The sequence below is a fragment of the Pipra filicauda genome, unplaced genomic scaffold (genome assembly GCF_003945595.2).
Source record: "Pipra filicauda isolate LSUMZ 115617 unplaced genomic scaffold, ASM394559v2 scaffold161_size1661140_pilon, whole genome shotgun sequence".
NCBI lineage: Eukaryota > Metazoa > Chordata > Aves > Passeriformes > Pipridae > Pipra > Pipra filicauda.
This window is the reverse complement of record NW_024104118.1, coordinates 706173-723773: the sequence shown is the minus strand read 5'-3', so window position 1 is coordinate 723773 and position 17601 is coordinate 706173. Positions and strand designations below refer to the sequence as shown.

At 49.9% G+C, this 17601-nt stretch overlaps 1 protein-coding gene across 1 annotated transcript in view; it reads right to left on the bottom strand.

The window, feature by feature from the left end:
* Positions 1 to 17601, bottom strand: part of LINGO1 (leucine rich repeat and Ig domain containing 1) — a 154816-nt gene that overhangs the window by 55932 nt on the left and 81283 nt on the right. The window contains exons 4-5 of the mRNA XM_027712288.2: positions 8826 to 8996; positions 4157 to 4242 (exon numbers count right to left, since the gene is read on the bottom strand). The gene's annotated coding sequence lies outside the window, so the exon portion shown is untranslated. The remainder of the gene's footprint in view (positions 1 to 4156; positions 4243 to 8825; positions 8997 to 17601) is intronic.

Below are 17601 nucleotides of genomic sequence, written 5' to 3'. Positions count from 1 at the left end.
TTTTTATTAAGCCCTATTAGCCTCACAGAGCTAACAGAGCTAAGAGCGAGTGAATGAGATGCTAATTTTGGATTGTGCCTAACAGCCTTGGGAGAGACTTCCTGGAGCAGCCCCTCTCTACAGGCAAGACATGGGCTTCCCATGGCCCTGACCCACCACTGGATTCCCCACAGCCATGGGAGGCAGGACACAGTCAGGAGGGAGCTGTGGGGTGCACCAGGGACATTTTTATTGTTCTGAGTCACCCTAATCATCATTAAATTGCCTCCATTCCCTTCCAAGCCCTCAGTCCACCACTAGTTCCCATTCATGGGAATAAGCCAGCCCTCTGACTCCCAACTCACCCATCTCCAAGCATCAATGCAGGGATCACCTCCCAGCCCCTCTGTGCTAAGCAGGACAAACACTCCTGCTGCCTCTCTCCAAGTGCAATGAGACCAGGAGAACTGGAAGCCTTGCAGGAATAATTATAACAGTTTTTAAAAAAGCAGTCAGCCCATCCTGAGTATTTCATGGACCGTAATTTTTTTCAAAAAAAGCTTTTTTTTAAAGCCCCTCCCTGCCCCGTGGTGCATGTCAGCATGCAATTAAGCAGAAAGTATCAGTGCATAAACCTAAAGAAACAAACTGCCACGCACGCCCAGCTCTGCTCTCCCTTCTTCCCTGTTGTTAACATTGATGTGACATCCCAAAGCTGTGTGTGCATGGTACAATCTCCCATCCTAAGATGGGGAAGAGCTGGCTCAACTGCTAGAAAACCTCAAAAGCCTCCCTGTCTCGCTAACACAGTGCCCAGGTTCCTGTGACAAATAGTCCCTGATGGCCCCCACCAAAGCTCACAGGTACTGAAAGACCTAAAATATCAAGGCACCCCTCATGAGATCCCACCACTTGGCTCTGCAGAGCTGCTGGACCATGCTGGTGGCTTCTAGGTTTGCCCCACAGGCCAGCAGATGCACTCGTGGTGCCACCCTTGGGTGGCACAGCCTGGCTCCCTGCCTGGTTTGGTAGTCATTTGCACAATTAATATTTTTAACAATTAATATTTTTAAAACTAAAAATCTCTTAATAGTTTTGTCAGCCCTCAGAGTGAGATGTTTGGAAAGAAATCTGGTTCAATCCAGAGAGCCAGGTAGAAACCAGGTAAGGCATGGAATAGAAATTCAGGGCTTTTACTTGGCAATGCTGAGGTGAAGAAACCAGCCTTCTAAAGGAGGTCACAGACAGCTCTTCCTCTGTGACATTCCTTCCTCCAGCCTGGTTCTTTCTCAGCTCTTCCACCCACCCTGTTTAACCACAGCATTTGGGCCAGCTGAAGACAAGAGTGGCCCTGGAGTCCCCACTGTCCCTCACACCTTTCCTGGCCCCAACACTGGTGACACCCCTACATGAGACCTCCCCTCCTGGGAATACCAGCCTTTTGAAGCAACCTTGGTGCTGAAAACTGGCTTTTCAATAGTGAAAATCCAAGACACTCCACAGGGTCTTAGTGGAAGCCCTTCTGCAAGTTTCTGTCCACATCACTAGAGCTAACAAACACTGGATAGGGCAGGGAAGATTTTTGTGGAGAGCTTATGGCACACGCATTCAGAGAGGAAGAGAAACATCCCTCAGAAACCACAGCAGTTCAAAGACCTGCTCAGTTTAAACACTGAAAATTCATGCATTAAAAATCCACTCAGGCTCAGCCCTGCTTCAGAACTAAATAAAGCCTCTGACCACATCATCCAGCCCCAAGGTTTGCAGGCTCCTTGGGGAGAGGGCTTATGTGCCTACTGGATGCTCAGGTTGAGATCCCTGCTCCCAGCACCACATCATGCTTCCCTCCAAGACCTGTACAGAGCCTTGGGAAGGCAGGGGAGAAACAGAGAGGATATAAAGAGGCCCTGGAGAGGGTGGGAACCTGCCTTTTCTCCCTGGGGCCCGGTGCTTCAGTGAGCACTTTGAGGTATTTGTAAGTTCCTCATGTGCTGGCCTTCTAAATAAACTTTGGAATTCTTTCCACTGCCTTGGCATTTCTGGGGGTACCTGCATATCTTACTTTACACTACTCCATTATCCCAAATTCCCTAGGAAATAACCTCTCCTTTTCTCAAAGGAAAAAGCAGAAGAAAAAAACCAAAACCACCTCATTTTCCAAATACTGTTCTTAGGAAAAATCTTCAGTTTTTGCAAATAGCACTCTGGAAGAAAATGCACGAATCCAAATAGGGACCAGATGGTTCTCAGTACTTGTATTTTCAGGGAGGACTTTAACCAGCAGGATCATTTCCCAGCAGAATTTTGGTTTAATAAAAGATCGCTAAGAATAAACGCTCTTCAGGGCTTGCTGTTGAAAAGGTGTTTTGACAGAAAACTGCTATTTCCATGGTCTCTCCACTTGCTCTGTCAGCCCTGGCACAGTGGGAGCTCCTCTGACCAAGCATCCTTCGCACACAGCTTTTCCCAGAGTCCAATCCACACAGAGCACCTGTGGGAGCAGGGAGAGACGGGTGTCTGGGCTCATTCCTGCTTATTATAAAATGGGAAACAGCAACAAGAAGCTAGAAATACCTCTCTGCGAGGCTGGAAATGCCTCCCCACAGGCTCCTCTCATGTAGGAACGGGAGGCAAGGTAAGGACAGGTCCCTTTTTTTGCATACATCAGGTTGAGCCTATGCAATCTGCTCTTTGCTTTGAGCAAAGAACACAACATAATAGGGAAATAATTTATCTGAGTGTGAAAGACACTTCTGCCTCACTGTTTTGATTCCCTTTTCTCTGAACCAGGTTTGGGATGCTACCTCTGGGCAGTCCCAAGTGAGCCCCCACACTCTCCTCCCCAGGCAGAAGGGTTGGTCCCAGTGTCACCACTCCGGCCGAGCAGAGATCCCAGCACACTCCTTCATCTCCTACCACCTTGGACAGGATCCAGTTTCAGCAATTCCTCCACCAGCTCCATCATACAGAATCACAGAATCAACCAGGTTGGAAAAGACCTCTGAGATCATCAAGTCCAACCCTTGATCTAACCCTGCCATGGTTACCAGCCCATGGCACTGATGCCACATCCAGTCTCACCTTAAACACCTCCAGGAAGGATGAATCCATCTCCTCCCTGGGCAGCCCATTCCAATGGCTGATCACTCTCTCTGTAAAAAATTTCTTCCTAATGTCCAACCTAAACCTCCCCTGGCACAGCTCAAGACTGTGCCCTCTTGTCCTACTGTTGGTTCCTGGGAGAAGAGACCAACCCCCACCTGGCTACAGCCTCCTGTCAGGGAATTGTAGAGAGTGATGAGGTCTCCCCTGAGCCTCCTCTTCTCCAGGCTGGACAACCCCAGCTCCCTCAGCCTTTTCTCATACGACTTGTGCTCGAGATGCTTGAATCATCCTAAATTTTTTTTTTTATTAGGAAACCAAATTCTGCTCTTCACTGAGAGATCCTTTCAATTCTCTCTCAAGGACTGACACCCTGGGAAATTGCCTCAACCCAGTCAGCTCTGATGTTTGCTGTCTCACATGTCACCTGCATCAAGCTCCCAGATTTCAGGTGAGGATGTGGTTGTACAGCACAAGCCAAAACCTGCTCCTGTCTCTTTTAACTGTCCCGGCAAGAGCACTGGGAAGAGGCTGAGTCAGTGGAGAGCATGCAGGAGCTGTGCAACAGTAACAGAGACATCTCCAAAAACATCACTTTTCTGTGATCCTCTGTCCTGCCCTCTCCTGGAAGATGAAACCACTCCTGCCCAGCATCCCCAAGCAGCATCTGGCTGTCCATGCTGGATCACTCCATGAGGGCAGTGTTTGCCCCTCGCTGATGTAACACGAGTTGGAGCAAACCCACCTAAGCAGAGCCAGATGATCCCATCACAAAACCCTTCCTCAAAAAGTACCACCATTCAAATAATAATTTTAGATACCTCTCCCCCCAGTAATACACTCCCCTGTACAGGCATGATGGATTGAACATTTCTTGCTTGCCCCAGATACTAGCTGAAAGCAGCATTGCCTTACTCCCAGGAGAGCTGGGAAGCAACTCTGGACTAAGGGGGAGGGAAAAGGCATATTTACCACATGCCAGTGAATCCAGTCCAGTCCTGGATTCAGCATGACAGAGGCATGTGAGTGTCATGCCCAGTAATACACCAACACACCAAGCTTGTGTGTCACCTACCTGGGTCAGATGAAGGCAGGATGCTGGGGGATCGGATGCCAGGGGCACACTGGGCTTTGGCCTCTCCTCTGCTTTCCACTCATGCACTGTAGGGGAAATGATAGCAAAATCAGGGCTTTAAACCTGGCATTTGAGAGATGAGCAGGAGAGAAATTAAAAAGCTGTGAATGCTTTTCCCCTCTCCCTCCCAAAACTGAGCTCAGGCAAGCTTAATCTTCATCTGAGCTGATATTTAAAAGTTATAAATCAGTCTGCAACAGACAGAAAAACACAACTACCAAAATTCAATAGTCCTGCTGCTGAAAGGCCCAAAATGAACTGTTTAACAGAGCCATTTTCCCACGGAAATAGAGCAGGTCTGTACTTAGTAGAGCATTGATCTGCTGACAGCTACCAGGACAGATTTGGGCCAGAGCACTTGGGAATTGCTTGCAGTGATCTCTCAAGAAGCACATGCATGCAAAGCCCCTTGGAAAAACAGTTTTAAGACCATGCTGTGGCTGCCTACGAGGTCAGATAGCACTCACTGCCCAACACAGGCTTGCTCTGCCCTCCATAAGTCTACCCAGGCAGCTCAGTCGCTGGTTGCATCCCTGTATCCCAACCAAATGCTTCACACAGGACAGGAAGTGCAAAACATCACCAAAATGCAGAGCTGCAAAAGGGTCTCACAGCTCAGGACCCCAGCAATGAGGCACGAGGCTCTGACTGGGGGACACTGCATCCCACAGACCCAGGGGTTTTGAGGGTTCTCCCATAGATGTTCTGGGATTTGGAGATGCTGTGCTACAGCCAGAGTCAGCCCAAAACACTGCCCAGAGCAAAGCACTGTCACAACTCCCTGGGGGCAACTGGCTGGGCCTTGAGAGATGCCAGGAGCTCTGGTCCAGCCAAGGGCTGCCAGCACCAGAGTGCCCAAACTGACCACATCCTGACCTCAGGCTCACCTCCCCACTGCTGCCACAGCCAAGGGACGTGCTGGGAAGGGGTGAGTACAGGTACCACAGCTGCAAACTCTCCCAACCAGGTGTGGAAAGAAGTGTCCCTCAGTCACCTCCTCTGCTGCCAGAAACCATTTCCCATCACAATTTTTGCTGCTTCGGGAGATGAGGTCAAAGCAGGGGGATGTATTTCTCCTTTCTGAGAATAAAAAGTAGTTTCTCTGAAGCCTGAGTAGATCCACAAGCCAGGGGCACAGAGGAGCCTCAGGAGGCTCCTCCACTGCTGGAGGAGCTCCAGTCCCACATGGGGCTCTGTCTGCCCTTCCCAGCACAGGGACACAGCTTTGGACTGGCCAGGAGCCTCTTGTCTGCCCAGTAGCTTTCCTGAAGCAGTTACCACCCAAAATAACCCAAGAAAAGCAAAAGCATCTTATTTTCAGAGGTGTTGAGTGCCCTTGGCACTCATTGGCTTCAAACCCAGATGCTCCCTGCCCCAGCCCTTGGCTAATTCTCACCATCACAGGGTACCCCCACAGCAGCAGCAGAGAAGTTGATGACTTGGCAGACACGTGGGACAGAGAGGGCACAGGTAAGGAGTGACCACCCCTCATGCACATAACTCCTGCAGAGACAGGATCTATAACACCAATTAATGGTTCATTGGGGGTTTTTGGGGGGGTTTATTCCTGTTGTTGACTACACCCCCTTATTAACTCACACATTAGCAGATCTTACAGTGACCCCCAAAGCTACCCAAAATAAACCTGTGTCAAAAATAGGAGCACACCAATGCCTCTGCTTTCGGGGAACAGAACCTGCCCAATCGTGCTTCAAAGGACATCTGAAGTCTTAACATTGCTCAAGAGCCTGCAGAAAGCATTGGAAAAATGGGAAATTACTTATTTGGTTTACTTTTTGCATCCACACATCACGTATTTTTAAAAGACTAAAAACATGTTTATGAGTTTAACATATTTAAATGGCTCAAAATCTGTTCAGCAAGGAAGGAAAACAACTCTCCCACCAAAAACTTCTTGTGGGCTGGGACCTGCTTTTCAATCTTCCACCTACAGCAAGGATTTCAAATCCCTTTTTAAACTGAAAGGCTGCTGGTGGGGGCAGATCTGGGAGAGGACCTGGTGGGGGGCTCTGGCACCGCTCTCCTCCATCATTGCCACAGGCATTCCTCACCTAGAGTCACTCAGGGACACCTGGGCCAGGGGTCAACTGGGAACAGGGCATCTGTGCGTGGGGAGAGCACCCAGAGAAGATGAAACGAGAAGCTTTCCTTCCTCCTCCTCCTCCATCAGCAGCTTTCCACGAGGAGGATCAATGCAGCCCACTGTAACTGCACCGTTGTTCCATTTTTAATTAATGAAAGAAAAAACTAATCATTGAATTAAACTTCTCATTACTCCAGCTGAATACCCACTAAGTAAATTTAATTACTGTATGAATTGGGTTTCTCCCTGCCTGTTTCACTAGCTACTGATAAAGATGGAGGGAGGGGGCAAGAGAGGGAGAAATGAAAACACAGAAAGAGAATGGAAGATGGGAATACTAAATGCAAACCCAGAAGTCCATGATTCAGGAGGCTTTGGGGGCTTCCAGTAAGGGCCTGGGGAGAGACCCTCCCACACCAGGCTGGAGGGATTCCCTGTGGGATAAAACCATAGGGGCAAGGTCCTACCACCGTCTCCAGCCTTACCAGCCATGGCCACCTGTAAAACAGCCAACAGAGGTTTGGGCACAACCATCTCCTCTCCAAACAAGGGCAAACATCGATTTCAGATCCGCACCAACCCCTGATCCCTTCTGATCTCACGTACCTCTGAACAGCTGATTTTTTCCTCTGCAACAAAGGCAGCAGCCCTACAACGCTTCAGCAGGGAGCCAGTGCTGACAGAAGCATGGGACCACACGAGAGCAGATATCAAACACCTGCTGTCCCACCACGCTCCCAGACACCTGCCTGGAACGCTGTGTTTGAAGCCTTCCTGCTGGAGTGGGAGCCCTGCACGCCCATGCTGCAGGAGCCAGGGTGTGCCAGCAGCATGCTCCTCCTCGGAATTTGGTGGAGGATGCCTTCCTGCAGCCCCCCGTGTTGGTGCACAGACTGTTTATGCCATGATTTTGGGGTTCTCCTACCGTGACTTAGCCCTCCACTCCTCCTTCCTGACAAAGGGCACGAAGCATCACAGGGCAGGTACAGCCCCATGCCAGCGAGTCCAGCAGCCCCCACCGAACACACCTTCCTTTTCAACACATGCCTCCACATGTGACTGGATAAAGTCACATCTGGGACAGACTGGGGGTGGAGAGGGTGTAGCAAATGAAAAGCACAGCTTCTTTCTCTAATTAGGTAGTTTCAGCTGAGCTGTGTGGTGGAAGGGCTACCCAGGCACTCACAGTGATGGGATTTGGCAAGGATGGTCAGATCATCTCCTCTTTGCTGTTCAGGGGCCAAGAGGACCCTATGCAGCTTCTTCTGCAGCCCCAGAGGAGGGCCTTGCTCACTACAAAGCACTTTCCCTCTGCACTGGCAGCTTGTGCCCCTCACAGTGCCCCACTGCTTCTCTTCTGCAAGTCATGGGGCTTCAGGGAGGTGGGGTTCTCCCTCATTCCCATCACTTCACTACATCTGACCCCAAACCAAGCCGACACATTTGAGCTCATCCCTTCATGCTCTGGCCACACAAACCAGCCACCCTTGCCCCTTGCTTCCCCAGTCCTTTCCCCTGCTCTCCTCCCTCCCCAGGGTGGTTTCTCCTGTGCAAAGAGAGCTGAAAAACCTTCTGGGCAGACCAGAAGCTCCCTTCAGTATCACATTTATCTCCTCAAGATGGACTTTCTCAAACACCAGGTGGAGAAAACAGATAACAGGCACAGGTGCTGCTCTGCAGGGAGAAAATGGCACTGGGTGAGATCTGCCACGCACCTCTGGCACCCAGCAGCATGCCTAGAAACCAGTGGCCACCACCACAGCCCTGGGAGGAGCCAGGTGGGCTCAGCACAGCAGGCTCTCCTCTCCAGAACAAGCTTTCTGGCATAGCTAAAATTAGTTCCCACGGTCTCCTGCCATCACCAAAGTCATTGGTACAACATGTTCTGCCACCACGAGCTCTTCCCAGTCTCCCACTCAAACCCCCCCAACACTGTGTAGTATGTCCCCCACAGCTCCCACATGCTTGTCTTTTGTTTCGGTGGCCAAACTGAGAAAAGAAAGTAATGCAGGGTGACCAAAGTAATTTTTTTTTTCTTTGCCAAATTTTAAAGCCCCAGTAATAATCTGGGGCTGAATGAAACATTTTGTTTGGGCTGAAGTGTAGCTTTAATTTTGTTTGTAGGTGGCTTCCCCCCCACGCTAAAAAAAAAAAAAAAAAACTAGAAAAAATTCAAACTGAAATGTCATCTCGAAACAGATGGCTGAAAGGTTTCATTTTGAAAATGTCAAAAAAAAAAAATCAAACTTTTCAGTGTTTCACTTTTTTTTTTCCCTCAGCCAAAGCCACTTGCTAAATACAACCTGAATTTGTGAGCCCAGTCTGTTGACTGAAACCTGAATTTTCTGGTGCATAAGCTGTTCCTTCAGAGCCTGTGTGTGGACCCCACGCTGTGGCCCCACTGCAGCCAGGGATGCACGTGGAGCTAATGGGGACACAAACTTGGAGCACGCCCTTCTCCAGAGAAGTGTCCCAGGAAAGGAAAGCCAAAGCCCAGGGACTTACCGTGGCAGCAGAGCTCTGCAGCTTCCTTCGGGGTGCTGGAGGGGTGTCCCGGTCAGCGGGGGCAGAGGGGGGTGCTGTGGCCCCGGGTGGGAAGGACAGGGTGGTCCTGCCTGTCTCATGGGACCCAACACGGAGCAGGGGGGCACCTGGCTCAGCCTCAGACACACAGCCCTGCAAGACAGGAGGAGAGGGACAGTGTGAAGAGATGCTGAGTGACTTGCCCCGCTGGAGATCATCTCCAGAGAGGATTGCTCACTCTCACCCACGGCCATCAATCGTTGCAGCCAGCCCAGCCCATGGCAGAATGGACGGGCAGCCATCCAGGAACCATCCCTTGCTCCAGGAGGGGTGATGTTCATCCCAGAGCCGGTCAAAACCAGATCCCAGGGATGAGGTCTAACCACCAGCTGGGAAATCATCAGATCTTACTGACAGCAAATCCCACAGCCTTTCTCCCATGCCCTGAGGAGGAGGATGGTCCTAGGTGCCAGGCCCCACCACTGCCTTGTGCCAGGACCACTGCCAGTAACTCCATCCCCACACACAGGTGCCAGGGTGACAATGTGATGCTGGAGGGCAACAAGCCTGCTGAACCACATCCACAAGGCTCCCACTTCCAGCAAGCAGGAATCAGGTTTTGATTACCAAGTTCACAGTCTAAGAGTTTTCAAGTGCAAGCAAAAGTCCAGCAGGTCTAAACTCTGCCTTGAATTTGGGGCCTTGACACACAGGAAGGGAATGGAAATATTTTAAATGTGCTTTACATTTGCTTTTGATTCCCAAAGAGTGACAGGATTCTCAGGCCACACTGGCAGAAGCAAAGGAGGCCAGATTCAGGAGTGTGCTCTCAAAAGAAAACCACCCCAAAACTTTAATCCAACACAAAATCACAGTTGTAAAAATCTAGTTTATGATCCACAGGAAGCTGGGTAAGGAAATCCCACGCCACAAAGCCTTATGAAAACAGGAGTTGACATCTAGACCCAAAATCCAACAGTCAGGTACAGAGTTCAGGGTAGAAACTCGTAGGTTCATTTTCTTTTCCCTTTCACCTCTAGTTCAGCTCAGGGGCAGCAGCACAGAGATGCAGCAGGACCATCACTCTTCCACTATGATCACAAACCACAAAATGCCGAGGCTGGAGTCAGAAAACCTGTTTGTGTGAGATCACAAGCCCGATTGCTCACTGAAAGAGGATTAGATGAAGCTTAGACTAAGCATCTCAACAGTATCAACCCATAAGAAGATGCTCAGCCGTTTCCACTGCTAAGGTAACGTGGAGACGGATTTATCCACTGAGAGAGAAAATCTTACTTCTGAGGACCTTCCTCTTCATGGAGAGGGGTATTTGCCGGGTCCTTGGCTCCGTGTCCGCAGGGGGCAGGGCAGGCAGGAGCCTGCCGGATGGACTCACATGGAACAAGAGGCAGACTGGCTCCAAACTCAAACCTCCTCCCAAGTTCAGGGGGCGGCAATCGGAAATTAAGCCCATCTGTTCCTAAAAACGTTGCGCTAGCAGAGAGGTGAGGACGCCGAAAATCTGAGCTCCAAAGAAATTAAAAGCATAAAGAGACAGAGCTGCCTGTCAGGGGAGGGAGGCTCTGACTCAGACTCACCACTGCAATGAGTTTGGAGATCTCAGCCCAGACCTCAGCTAAATCTCTTGAGCAAGAAACGTGCTGCAGCACCACGTGGGTCCCCCTGCACTAGCCTACCCCGGCAAAGGGTGAGATGAGGCAGCTGGAGAGCCCCAAACCTCATGGATAAACTGCAGACAAGGGAAGATTAGATTATATATTGGGAAGAAATTCTTCCCTGTGAGGGTGGAGAGGCCCTGACACAGGTTGCCCAGAGAAGCTGTGGCTGCCCCATCCCTGGAAGTGTTCAAGGCCAGGTTGGATGGGGCTTGGAGCAACCTGGGATAGTGGAAGTTCCAACCCTCACAGCAGGGGGTTGCAACAACATGTTCTTGAAAGTCCCTTCCAACCCAAAACATTCTATGAAGGGAAACTGAGGCAGGCCAGGAGTGTGAGGAGCTCCCACAGCCAAACTCACCAGCAGTGATCCCAGCCTGGCAAACTGGCCTCGTCACGTGGAACAGACACAAAAGAGTATTAAGTGATCAGTCAGCATCAAAGTGGTCAGTTTTCATGTGTTTAAAAGTAACATTTCCTTTTCCCCCCCCCCTCCAAGCCCACTTGACATTTTAAGAGTCTCCTCATTTCTTTTTTACTCAGTCTAAACCAACTCTGCTGTCAAGCCCAAATGTTCACTTTGCATTTCTGCCACATTAACTCAAACAATTTCAACCCAAATCTCCACGTTTTCCCCTTCTCCCTTGAAGGGATGATGCTAAACCAGGAAATCAATTTTTTGCCCAGTCCTGCTAAAAGCCAGGACAGCAGGGTGTTGGCTGGGAGCAGAGGCATGAGAAGTAGCAGCCAGGTGGGATTTGAAAGTGCTGCCTCCAAAGAACCTCTTGCTTCCAGGACATTCATAAAAGCAAATTTTTTCAGATCCTTTATCCCCAAGAGACAGAAATAACAAGGGAGTGGAATGGGATTAGGCCTGGGGAGACAGAGGGATATTTTAGGACAGGTCCTGAGCACCACTCAAGTTACCCGGGGTCACAACAGAGAAGGAGGCAAGTGATGATTCCTCCAGCATCAGAAACAGGTCAGGAGTACCTGGTCCCTCATGTTTGCGAGTAGTAGAAACTCAGGTTTAGCAAGAGTATTTATGAGTATTGAGAGGGGAAAAAAAAAACATGCCACAGGGAATAACAGGGCTTTTTTGTGGCTGGCAGCTGAATGGAATAAATCTATCCACTGGGTACAAATTGTTTAAGCAAAAAATCCCTCTCAACTGGAATATTTTGCAAGAAAAATAGCAACAAAAAAGGAAACAGAACTCTGAACCCTCATAATTTCTCTCCTCAAGGTCAGAGCTGTTATTCTTTTTTTTTGTGAAGGAGAGAAAAAAACACCTTTCACCAGGAAGTTTAGCCAAAAGAATTGAAACATTAGGATGTGAATGCATTACTGCCTAGACTGACCTGCCCAGCTCGACTAGACTAAATCTTTCTATTTTACAGGGATTTATCTTTCAAAAGCAAGTGGGGAGAAGGTTGAGGCACTCAGGATAAAGGAGACATCAGCCACTGGGACTACAGCAGTCAAGGAGAGCAAGTCAGAGCTCACAATGTAGAGCCTCTCCAGTCATTATGCAGAGGCTGTGCTAAGGTTGCTGCTTTAGTGCACTGCAGGCACTAAATTAAGGGGACATTTACAACCCACAATGCAGAGAAGCAGCTGTTAAAGGTGGCCATGGTGAGTGACTTCACCTCTGGGTGAAAGGCTCTGTGAAAGAAATCTCAGACATAAGGGACCAAGATGGGGAAACAAGTCCTTCCTTCCACCCACTGCCCTGCCAGGCAATGCCAGGACATCTCTGGGTACCTGGGGCAAGTGGAGACCAGTAGCAGCCCCCTCTGCTCAGTGTCAGCCAGGGTCTGAGACTGCCTTGTTTGGACAAGCTGCAAAGCCCACAAGAAACTGAAGCTTGGTCCAATTATCAGAGCCATCGTGCCACAAACTGCATCATCTCACCCAGGACAGCACTCCAAGGGATCTGCTCCCCAAATATGAAGCTCCACCAGACCAAGCCTTGCCCAGGCTCTGCATGACAGAGACCAATAAGGCAGTTGTCTACAGCATCAAATAACTTTCCATCCTGGTGACAAAACAAGCCTTGGTGCCTGCTCGGCCTTTTCCACTAAACTTGATGGCCAAGCAGGCTGCACCTGTCAAAAAGCGAGTGACACATAGTGACAGCTCCTGTGTGGCTCCTCCTGGGAGCAGCCAGCACTGCTCCCTTCCTCCTTCCACTCCCACGCCAAGCCCAGCTCACCAGGGCTTTTCACCCAGCATTGTTCCTTCCTCCTCCTCCTCCATCCTCATGAAGAACAGCCCATTTCAGCACAGGCCAAAACCCAGCGTGCCTGCACAGACGAGCCAGCCCTGCCCTGTGTTTCCCTGGTCCTGTGGCAGTGCCCAGCTTGTTTCCTGATGGAAGTCACCAGGAGCTTTTCCTTGCAGGTCCAGGGATGTACTGTGCTGTGCTCAGCCATGCAGAGAAGGGGATGGCTCTTGGCAGGAGCTGGCACAGACCTGTTCCTATCCAAGGCACAGTGCCCAGAGGCAGTCACCTCCTGGAAGTGGCCAGGGGAAGGGGAAGCAAGGTGACAGCAGAGATGCTCCAACCAACACACAGGCGAGACAGGAAGGAAAGGATCAACTGTGCTCCAGGAGGGTGCACTGGGTGTGGATCCCAAGGGCACAGCACACTGTGCCAACCCGCACAAACCTTGGCTTGAGTCAAGAATTCCATGTGCTGTGTTGAGAGCTCAGCTGTGGAGGGGCTGTGACTGGGGGGGGCACTTCTACCCAAGCAGAGGGAGCGGCAGTAATGGGTGGGAGTGCACCCCTGAACATGATCACAGTCCTGCAAGGTGCTGGGCTTTGGGGAGATCAGCCCACTGGAAAGCATAACTGGCATCATGCTGACATCCCTGCAGCTCATAGATCCTTTTAAGAAAGGTAACTCAATGAATTTATACCTAATTCCCTCCAAACTCAGTGTGTTTCCTGCCTGTGGGAATTTACAGCAACTACAACCACCTCCTGTTTGCTTGGAGGTACCATGTGTTGAGAGGATTGAGCACTCAGTCACTGGGACCAGCCCAGGCTGCATCCCTCGTGCAACAAACACCACATGTGACACCCCACGCAGGCTCAGGCACTCTGGGAGCACCCCTACTCAAAGGATTGCTCCAAACACCCCAGCTAGGAACAGATGGGAGCCTTGTAGAGACCTCTCCTACCTGCCAGCAGAGCCAAGACCCTGCAGCACCCATGTCTTTGGGAACCACACACCTGAGTGCACCCAGAGTTGCTGCACTTGACAAAAGAATCAGACAAGGACAAGATCTGGCCTCTGTTGCAGAACAGGTCAGACCAGTGAATCATAAATCTACTCTTTTGGTCTTTAAACATGCAACAGGTGGAATTCCTCTGATAGAGGAGCCTGGAGGGCTGCCCAGAGCAAGGGATCCTGCCATCTCAACCCAAAGTCTCTAGGTGAGCACATCAGAGGGTGGGGATCTGATGAGCCACAGGGAAGCCAAAGTCACAGCCAATGCCAGTTACAGGAATAGAATTGGCTCAGACTGAGCAAATGTAACTTTCCATCACTTTGCAATCAGCCATCCATCCCAGAGGCCAGCTGGCTGCCATGTCAGAGCACCTCCCATCCATTTCAACTGTCCTGAGAATACTGATGCTTCAAAAGACAAGCTCAAGAAGGCTTGGGAGACTTATTATCCAAAGCCAGGTAGCTGGACTTGACCCAAATCTTAGGCAAGTGATTAGAATGACTGGCATTTTTTTGGAAAGCAAACTGCTGTGCTGTACCTGCCATCCATCTTTAGAAAACTATTAACTGCACAATCACCGAACCAAACACACCTGTAAGGCTACACAAGTGCTTGCAGACTGATGAAGCTCATCCTCACCTGCAGCTCTGGGACCAGCCACCTCTGCAGGCTCCAAAAATGGGGTGCTTTGACCAAAGTGCTCTTCTTGAGCATTGTGGTAGCACACCCAGACAGCGCTCGCTGCAGGATCAGGGGTGGGATACTCAGTCATGGGGATGAGTGTTGAACTGCTGGACTGGGATGACTTTCACCCTGTGGGTGCTGTGATGACTGTTCTGGCTGGGAACAGATTGTCACAAAACTGCCTTTGCTGAAGATTTGGAGTCAGGTCCTATCCAGACCCCTCTGCTCTGATGGGACTCAGTAACAGCACCAGCCAGCAAGGTGTCATTCTTCCCCTTTGACTCCATATGCCAAAAATGTTCTGTTTTCTTTCAGAGCAAAGGACACTAAAGGCAGCAGCATTTCCAGGTAAGTAGAGCACAAGAGCAGCTACTGAATGACACCAACCATATCCCAGCCTCTGCTCAGAGCAGTTCCCAACCCCACATCTCCTACCAGTGCTAAATCAGGAGCAGGAGATCTCAGCCCAGCTTTCCTGCATGCCAGGACAGGAGCACACCCCATTCTCTTCTGGGTTCAACACTAGAAACCCAAACTCAGCTGTTTCAGCTTTGAAACCTGAACTCAACCCCAAAATTACAGATTAAGGGAACGAAGAGAGGGATAAGCCCTGTTTGATGATTGAGAACAGACCCAGCAAGCCCATATCTACTTGCTGCAGTTTGACCATGTCAAACCAAGGATTGGCAACCCAGGATTTACAGGCTGAGGACATTGGGTGGACTCAAGATTATTTTGCACATCTTTGCCCCTGGATAGTCCATTATCCAGGAACCTCCAAGGAACTGAGGGAGGTCATACATTTTTATGTCCTGCACATCATCAACGTGTACCAAATGCTCAGCTGGGGCACCAGCACAGGAGCTGCCAAACTTGGTGCACCAAGAAGTTGAACTGTGCTTAGATGGGGATCCCAAACAGGGTAAAAATCTGCATTTAATACCTATTATCCTAACATCTTCCCATCTGTCCACTTCCCTCACATGCCTGTAACTGCAGTGTGCCAGGGCTGCCTGATATCAATGGCACTTTAATTTCATCATTCCCAACTTATTTAGAGCAATTAGGAGGCAATGAGCACATGCCGGGGGCCAGGATGCACTTGAATAGCGTCCAAGGGTTACCACAGTATCACAGGAGACCTTCAGATGGAATTATCAGCCTGCAAAAAAAACTTAAATAAAAAGAAAGGTGGTCCCCAGAGGGAGGATGAAATTCCTTTTGGTCCTATAGGTACCTTTTTAATTTGAAATCAACTGACAGAATTATAAAGAGATGATATTCCTCATTTAATTAGTGAAGAGACAGCATCTCGGGTTGGTAGATGGAGATAGATGCTTTGCCTGAGTATCTGGCTGGAGAAGGAATCAGGGGAGCAAGGCAGGGATTCCCATGAGGGCAACTGCCTAATCCCACTTCAGGCAAGCAGGTTTTGCTGTTGACTTTTCTGGGTGAAGAGGTAAAACCCAAGCCATTTTGGAAACCTTAGCCAGAAAGGCAAAGCAAAAAGCAAGCTGCTTCTCCCCAGTGATTTCTGACGGGTGGCAGGAGCAGCACACAAAGCCAGCGCCACTAAGCAAGTTACCAAAAAAAGCCAAGCAGCCTGGCTTTGCAGCATCCCCATTTCATAGAAGGCAGGTGAGGTACCACAGGAGGGGACGGCTCCTCACTTCTGATTTAGCCACATGCCCACACTCCTCCTGCACAGGCTCTTTAAATGCCTCCTGCGTGAGGAAAGCAGTGGCCTATTTTTTTCTGAGCAGCTCAGCGCAGCCTCCACCTTGGAGCGCAGCATACACAGGTCTTATTTAGGATGCTTCAGACACATCCAGAGGGACTTTGGGAACAGTCTGTGGAAAGAGAAGACTGAGTGGGCAACCTGAGTCACTTCATTGCTTACAGAAGTGTATACAAGCATCTTCCATTTGAACAAAACTCGGCACAGCTCCGTTGGCTCTGGGGACCAGAGGAAAGTGAATCTTCTCCATCCAGCACACTCCACCAGTGCAGAATGACTGCACATCACCTCTCTCATTCCAGGCTTACAGAAAGAGGGATCATCCCCCACAGTTACAATCCAAACCTCTGATCCTGGCAATTCCTCTACAGCACGGGGGGAGCTGGGAGCTGCTCTGATCTGCTCTGATGGGTGAGGGCTGCAGAGATCAGCTTCCTCCCAAGGAGGAGAAAGCAGAGCAAGACATGTGAGGGGAGAGGTGTGTGCACATGCCCTAGAGAGATATTATTACAGTTGGCTGCAAAACTCAGCTCTGAACTCCATGCCAAAGACCCTGACTCATGCAGACAAATCAACCCAGCACCATGCACCACACACGGGGAGAAGGAGATAAGCACGGGAATAACTGGAGACCCCAGTTCAAAACATACACCTTTACCTTGAGCCCTGTCCTCGAGGAAGTTGCTTTAAGCTGACTTTAAGCAGAGGGCCTCTGCAGAGATCTCCATATGCTGAGACCGAGAAGGACTACAGTGAGTCAAAGCCATGCCCTGCCATGGGGGCCCCTCACGTTACTTTTCTTCATCAATGTTGCTAAAAGGTGCTGTTTCAACCCTGAAACCTCAAAGCTCTGCCCATCTACACAGAACCACAGCCCAGGTCATGCAGGTGTGCTCTGTCCTTCCAATGAACTTCTATCCTCATCCAGGACATGAGAGCAGCTGTGGGCTCATTTGCCCTCCCTTTCTCACTTTTCTGTGCAGGCTGGTCACAAGAGCACCACACAACATCAGCTCTGTAGTGTCTGCCTGTTTAGACACCCCGAGTCAGCTCAGAAAGAAGCCCTACTCATAAAGGTTTCTTGCAGCTTGCACTGGCCCCACCCCGCAGTGACCAACAGCACTCCAACCTCTCTCCATCAGGGCATTCATTTCCCGCGGGATAAAGCCACAGAGTGACATCCAGCACAGGCAATGTTATCTCCCAGCATGCTGTCAGCAACCACATGCACAGCAGCTCCCTGGGGCAGCAGGGAGGGGGGCTCATGGGAATCTTTTGAAAGTGCCAAAATATGAACTGCTAATAAGATGTGTTTTCAAATATCACCACGTTACGATCTATTGATCTCACACCAGAAACTTGACTTTCTCTGTATAATAATAATTTATGTCACTTACACATGCTGGGAGCAGCAGATAGAA